Genomic DNA, 8,462 nt, shown 5'->3' with positions numbered 1-8,462 from the left:
ACGACAATGATAACTTTGAAAAACCTTCAATGAACTTCCTGTAGTAACCAACCAATCCAAGAAAACTTCTAATCTCAATGACAGACTTCGAAGTCTCCCATTGTAACACAACATCTATCCTTGATGGATTCATAACTACACCACCATTAGAATCACATGACCAAGGAAACTCACTTTTCTTAAGCAGAACTCACACTTGGAAAACTTTGCACACAACTGGTTCTCTTTCAATATCTACAATACAATTCTCAGATGTTCCATACATACCCTCATACTATCGTACTTCTTCTTCACTAACAACACTGGAGCATCCCACAGTGAAACACTCGGACGAACAAACTCCTTCTCAAGCAGCTCTTCCTGTTGCTTTTTCAATTCACCTAACTCTGAAGCATACATCCTATAAGGAGTCATCAACACCTAACTAGTATCGGGTACTGAGTCAATAGTAAACTCCACTTCATACTCAAACAGAAAATCACGGATATCATCTGGAAACACTTTCGGAAGTTCACACACCACAAGAAGATCATGAACTACTCCTTTTCCTCTGGCTTCCAACGAAGCTAACATCACAAATACTTACGCCTTATCCTTCACGAACTCTCTCACTTTCTTAGTTGATACAAATGTCAACTTTTCACCTCTATCAAACTCAGATTCACGCTCTGGAGGAAACTCGCAGATATCTTCAGGAAAACATCAAGAATCACACACCACTGGCGTAACATTAGCCTTCATATTGCTCTCTACTCTATGATAAGCAACATCAACAATAACAAATTGTTTTCCCTAAAGACATCCCAACTTGACCAACAGAGAGAAATCTCGAATCCCTTACATTTTCAATGTTAGGAACAACACAGCTTCGACATCGCATGAGCTCTTACAATCAGTGGCATATCACACCAACTTATCAAAACAATTGGTAAACACTTGATTTAACTCCAACTAATTCATTCCAAGAATAACGTCAACTTGTTCCAACAAAATACAAATCATACACATCCTCATGGAACACGTTAGGATACTCAACACACCAACAACTAATCTCTAGCCAAAACATCACCTTCCCCCTCATAAGGAAACAGATAACGAGAACACCTGGTCGTCTTCCCTCAAGGATCACACCATTTTTCTAACTGACACCATCCTCGAATCCAACCTCTCTTAGGGTTCAGGAAAAACACAACATTCTTAAAACAGTTGAACTAGTCAACACTACACTCTTACATGCAACAACATGATATCCAAGCTCTATACAATTGGAACATCCAAGGGAAGTAGACGCTTCTCCCCCACTTGTTTCATTCCCAACCTACAAATGGAAAATAAAACAAGCATCGATAGTGTTCTCATACATATGTCGCATACTAGGGAACAAACATAATTAAACAACCTGGCCGGACGGATGGACCTGCTCTGATACCACTACGTAACACCCTTAATTTCCCCCCGCATAAATTTAAAACATTTATCAGAGTACAACAATTTAACATGCAACTTAGGATGCTACACTACAACATACAATCAACTTGATCAATCGAAAAGACATGTAACACTTGACAGTTATAAAAATAGTAGTAATAACTACAAGTCTGAATGTTAACTTTTATTAAATAGTAGCGGAACAACAATAACAAACAGTTAACTCACATATCCAACATCAACATAACATGTCATTGTAACACCTCAAAATTTGCCCTCCTCTCTTGGGACTAGCTTAACATATTGCATATCATTTTAGGTCATTAGGCATTGCATATTGCATAACATGTGGTTACATTGTGCAAGTCATCCTCCCAAGTCTTGATCAGAAGATGAGGAAGTCAAAGTGCAAGCCTAGGGTTTATTGACTGATCATTGGCCATCTGAGGATTGGGCTGTGAATTAGGGTTTCATGGTTCTCAATGGATATTGGTCTTCATCTTGATTGAAATGATACATCATTATCATCATGGTTGGATTTCATCAGGAGATTGAAGCTCATTCCTTGAGATTAGGGTTTTGACCACTGGTCAACCCTAATCAGTTGCATTGGGCCAATCAGGGCATAATCAGGAGATGGGGTCTATGATGGCTATGGGGTTCATTATTTGATTATATGGAGATTATTGAGGCTAGGGTTTCACCCTTGAGCCATTTCAGTTGAAGATTGGAGCTCAGATTGATCTATGCTTGGCAAAATTCATCTATCAGTTGAAAAAGTCAATTGTGGTCAACTGTACATGGTTTGATGGATTTGGAGGTGGAAATGAGTTGGATACACTTCATTCATGTTGGGACAAGTGTTATATGACATCTCAAAGCTTAAGAATGGAGAAAATCAAGTCAGAACAAAAACTGCCAAAAATAGAAAGTGACTTGTAATTGAAGTTTCCAAAAATGGAAAGTTTTTGACCTCAAGACCACGTGTCCAAGGAAGCTTCAAATGAAAATTTGCTCAACATGAAAGTTGTAGATCTTGTTCTCACCTTTTCAAAAAGTCCAAGAACTTGAAAATCCCATGTATGGTTGGAAAATTATGGCTCAGTGAATTTCAGAAATGACCCATAATCAGGAGGCCATAATTTCCACATGGTTTGTCCAAATTGGAAGTTCTTTATATGCACAAACTCCATTTGACATGTACTTTCATGGTGCATAATTGGATTTTCTCAAAAGTGGTCAATGCAAAAAGTCAAATTTCAACTGGACAGTTAAATGAACCAGGGGCAAAATTGTCCAACTTGTGAAATAATTGAAATTTTTGGATGGGGATTTTTGCAACACTTCACAATTGGCATTTGAAACTTGTTGGAATCATCATAATATGCCAAAGACTTGTGGTTTGAAAATTGGCTTTTGAAATGAAAGTGGAGAATTGGACAATTAGCCATCACATAGTGAAAATGAGAAATATGCATCCAATGAGCATAAGCCAAGTTGCAACAGCTCACACATGTCATTTTGAGAGTGTGTGAGCTGTCCATGAGTTGGCAATGAGCTGGCATGGAAAGTTCCAATTTGCCCCTAGCTTGAAATAACCAATTTCACTAATCAAATGCAAATTGGTTAATTAGCATAATTAAGCTTGGATTAAGGTATCATATATATTCTTAATCACATCCAAATCATAACAGAAAATCACATTTCCCAAAATCAGATCTCAAATTCTTGGAATTCTCTCAAATTCTTCAAGAACACCAAAAGGCCAAATTCACCAAAGCTTCTTCAATTCTTGCTCAAGTGCGAAATTTCTTTTGGCATTGATCTTGATTCATCATCATCTCCGTCTGTTTCTGCATTTCATCATCCAATTCGCATCAAAACTCAACTGTACAAAGTGCACTCATCTATGGCAAATCAAGATTGCAAGCACTAGGAGCTACTATAATTGAACCTGATTACATCATTCACCTTCTGGAGGATATTGCTACATCTGTTTGAAGCTTAAACGCACGAGTTCCATCAAGAACAGCGTTGCATTCCAGGTATGTGATTTTTTCGAGTGTCACGATTCTTCAAGTGCTTAGGTGCGTTTTGTAGAGCATAGAGTGTAGATTGTAGTGATGTGTTTGGTTTGTGAAATGGATAACTATATAGGACGAAATCTGGATTTGAAGTTGCGATGCAAAACCCTAACTCCCTCGATTTGGAAAACATAGGAAGAATTGGACAAAATTAGGTTGATATTTGAGATCCTCGTTAAGAGACGGTTCCAACGACTATTCATTTGCTCATTTTGGTTGAGATTCGTGGATCATCGTGTTCATAGGCTTCTGAATTTTTTTCTGGATGAAAACGATGAAGATTGGAGTGTTTGATCCAAAATCTCATTTGAAAATTCAAATAACATGTTTGCCGCCCCCGCGCCTCATATTTACCATAGTGCCACTGGTGATTTTAGTTAATTATATTTAATTTCTAAAAAAATTGTAAAAAATTATAAACACTTTAGAAAATTCATAAAAAATTGATAAAAAATCAGAAAAATATAGGAATTTTTGTGTTGACTTCCTTTTTGAATGTAGAATTTTATTGACCTATTGATTGAAGTTGTGCTTGGTAGAAATTGTGTTTGACCTAGGGTTGATTAACATGTGATATATTTTGATACACTTTGCCATATCCATTGTGAAATCCTCATGCTCTAAAATAAATGCTTGAAAATTTTTGTGGTGATTGTGGACTGGTTGATGCTTATTTACATGTAAATTTCATGAATTTTGGATTCCTGGTGTTTGAGTTATGAATTTTGGAATCTAGGTGTGACAATTTGTGTCACACCTCATTATGTCAACTTGCTGGATTTATTTGAATGACCTAGACTTGTTAGAATGATGTGAAATTTTGCATGGATGTTCATTAACATGTTAAGATGCTATGTGAATTTTTGTGGAATTTTATGTGGCATTTTCAATTTGATTGCTATTTTTCATCTCTGATTGGTCAATTGTGCAAGCTCATGTGATACATGTTGGTAGATTTAATGTGAAATGCTCATATGGTATTGAATGATCATGAAATTTGATATGCTGGTAATAGACACATGATAGAACATCCCTGTTTTGGTCCCATCCATTCCTTTATTGTTTTCATTGACTTATGAATTTTTGAAGTGAATGCATGTGTTGATGTTGTGATTTGGAGCATGTAATTGTGTCTGTTTTTGTCGATTTTCATTGACACAGTTCCCTTTGCCCAAATGAGCTAAAATTTGACATGCTAGACCTTGATTATGTCCTGTTTAGGTGTAATTTATTTGAGATTTTTTGGATTTGTTTTAATATGGATTTGAATGCAATAGTTCTGTTTGGATGTTTGGTGTTCCATTTGAACTAGTTTGATTTGTTTTGTGCATAAAATGAACATGATGAATGATATGGACATGGGACTAATTGTGTTGGCTTTTGTTTGACATTAATTTGACTTTGGTTGGATATCCCTTGCTGTTTAGACATTTTTGTCACCTTTGGACCCTAGGCTTGGCCTAGTGGTCTAGTTTCTAACATTTGATTGATTTTTCAGGATGAAAAGGTGCAATGTTTATGGAGAATGATCCAAGTCAATTCAATTGATGTTGTTTGATGTTTGTACACTAACATAACTTTGTTTTGTAGGTTGTGAAGTTTGGGCTTGAGCTCATAGCTTGCCTTTGTTGTGCATTAGTTTGTATAGTCTGACTGATTAATACTTGCTGTTTATTTTTGTCTGTCTGAGTACTAACTGTGTTTGACTGTTTCCAGGTACTTTTAGTTGCTCAGTTCCTTGTGAACTTTTGCTTTGCTTTGCTTAAGAAACTTGCATTGAGGTATAACTTCCTAACTTCATGTAGTCTGGAGACCCGGTCTGTTATTTGACCGGGCAAACTGTCTGAAGTCCTCCTTAAGAGGCAATGTTTGTGATTGTTTAATATTGTGCCTAAGCAGGTAAAGTCCTTTAAATAAGGCAATTGGTGGAAGGTAGGGATATGCAATCTATCCCCCACTATTCTGTGAGTCGTCCCTCTGCTCACACGGCTGTGTGTTGATGCATTGGGACACAAACCCAAGATCTTGTGTTGTTGCACAATCGAGTCAGAGTCATTGAGCGTAGAAGGGTTCCCCCATTCTGGACCCATGCTCATTTGTCAGAAGCTCTCCCTGGTCAAGGGATAAGAGCTGTGAGGTCTGATCCTCACTTCACCTTTCATCTGCTTCACCTTAGCCTCGTAATGGCAAGGTTAAGAGCAAACACAGCCCGTACAGATGACTTGCTGAGGCAGTCAAACCTATTGTGTGAGCCCACTTGTTTGGTTATAGTGCGTGCTATGTGGATATCTGTTTGAGATGCTTGTTCTCATTTGATGTATGCTTGAATTATTTTGTATGCTTGTATGCTTGCTTCTTTCCTGGATAGGAGTAGTTTGCTTATGCAAGTAGGATAGAAAACTGAACTTAGGGTAACGATGCATGACAACACTAGGCTCGAGTCCAGCTCCCTGGTAGTGTGTCTTTCCCTGGTTTCTGGCTAGTAATTCAGTCCCTGCGTAGGGGAACTACATCGCCCTGATCCTCGTTCCAGACGAGGTATGTAGGCAGGTGGTCGTGCGAGACCACTCCGGGCAACCTTTTTCTTTTTTGTGTGTGTTTACTTGTTATCTGATTGCGTGTTTTGGTTCGGATGCCGACGTAAGTCCATTGATTGGCAGTCGGGCTCCATGTTTGCCGTTTTGTGCGTGTTTTGGTTCGGATGCTGACGTAATTCCATCGAGTGGTTGTCGGGCTCCAGGTTTGCCATCTGTTTGTATGTTTTGTGTTGTTTGGCGTGCGTAAGCCGAACTACAGTGGCTCTGATTCTCATGTCCAGATGAGATATGTAGGCATATGATGCGACGTCCTATCGAGCTCCCTTCTCCTAACCCCACCCGTGTTCCTCGCGTGTGTGTGATGTTTAGCAACCTTTTCTATTTTTTTAGAACGTGGATCCCGTCGAGTACGACGGACGTGAGGGGTGCTAATACCTTCCCCTTGCGTAACCGACTCCCTTACCCTTTCTCTTTGGTCGCAAGACCATTTCCTTTCCAGGTTTCTCTGAGCGTTTCCTTTCCCTACCTTGGGATAAATAACGCGCAGTGGCGGCTCTGTGTTGTGTTTTTGTTTGAGTCTCGCCGGTTGATTTTTCGCAGGATGCGACAGCTGGCGACTCTGCTGGGGACTTTCTATGATGTAGACCTGTGCTGGTCCATCTTCCCCGAGCGAGTCCTTCCTAGCGTTCTAGGATAGTTTAGGTTGCTTGTAATGCTTGATTTATTGCATTTATTATTCTAACCTGTATATATTTGCATAAATGTCTGCATGCATCATACTATCATTATTGCCGTCCTCTGTGCAGGTGGTTCCTCTGTTTGGGGGTGGGTGTTCTGAGTGGGGCTAAAACCCAGGCCCGAGTATACACCTAGGATTAGTGTGGTCTCACGTTCCTCAATTGCTAAATCAGCATATTGTTGCAACGTGACATGCCACAAGCCGGACGAGGTTCATCTGATAGTGCTTTCCATTGTGGAATATTCCACTTTGGTTGAGTTACTTCATTTGAGTTGTTGACTCTGGTGACCGATCATTTCCCGGATCTTTGGTTTAGACGATCTCAGGAGAGCTACAATGGCACACCCGAAAGGGCAAACCCATTGAGTATCTTTGCCCGATTGTCGAGACTATTATCCGCCTTAGATGACCTGATTAGAATTTACCTGTGAGGGGAGGGTGTTTCTTTCAGATGCATGTTCAGATGGTGACTCAGATGGTGACTAATGGTTCAGTTGATCAGAGTCCTATTTATAAGTCGGATTTATGGCCATTTATTTCTGAGACGCCGGAGTGCTGTCCGTGGTATTTATCAGTGGGGATCCGTTTATTTCAGGATTCCCCGGGCCGATGTTATCAGTGGGGATCCGTTTATTTCAGGATTCCCCGGGCCGATTCAGATGGGTGTCTGCTCAGAGATTGTGGTTTGGTGATGATGATGGTGTGTCTGTCAGTTCCGTTTATTTCGGAACCCTTGAGTTGGATTTGTGGTTACATGTTCCCTCAGATGGTTATGATCAGTTCAGAGACCAGGTTTCAGTGCAGATGATCAGATGACTTGGAGGATGGCAATGCATTGCATTCATTCATCAGCATCATTACATTTTGCATTTATCTGCATCTAACACATGTTTATCCATATGCAGGGACATTTTTATCGAGATCCTGGTAGAGAGACTTTCTGCTCAGATATGAGAACCGGTTTGAAAGACAACGTTGCCTACAGTTTCTTCAACCCAGAGATTGATGAGTTGAGAGATATGATAGCATTGATTACACCCGACCATGTGGGGATGTTCAGAGAGTCATACGGTAGTATCCTGAAGATGGTTTTCAGACTCACTGACAGTGACAGGAGCGCCATTCATACTCTTCTCCAGTTCTATGACCCGGGTCTGAGATGCTTCGTGTTTCCGGATTATCTGTTGGGACCTCTGATGGAGGACTATGCTAGTATGCTGGGTATTCCGATCCGAGATCATATTCCTTTCTGTGCTATTAGAGGAGAGCCTGATGTCCTTGGGATTTCCCGTGCTCTTTATTTGAGTCCGGAGATGGTCAAGGAGGGTTTGAAGGAGAAAGGAAAGTTACCGGGTTTTCACTTGAGTTTCTTGGAAGCTAAGACCAAGGAACATGCTGCTATGGGTAACTGGAAGACGATTTGCGCTCTGATTGCTGTGAGCATTTATGGGATAGTTCTGTTTCCTAATCAGAAGAACTTTGTGGACCATAATGCCATCAGATTGTTCATACAGAGGAACCCTATTCCTACACTGATTGGAGATGTTTACTACTCGGTTCATAACAGAAACGAGAAGCTGCGTGGTGGTCTGATCCGATGTTGTGCTCAGTTGCTATTCAGGTGGTTTATGGGGTATTTGCCTTCCCGAGGTGCTTTTGCTTCTATTGATCCTA

This window comes from Lathyrus oleraceus, chromosome 5 (genome assembly GCF_024323335.1).
Source record: "Lathyrus oleraceus cultivar Zhongwan6 chromosome 5, CAAS_Psat_ZW6_1.0, whole genome shotgun sequence".
NCBI classification, from domain to species: Eukaryota; Viridiplantae; Streptophyta; class Magnoliopsida; order Fabales; family Fabaceae; genus Lathyrus; species Lathyrus oleraceus.
The sequence above is the reverse complement of the archived record's forward strand: the minus strand, read 5'-3'. Positions refer to the sequence as shown.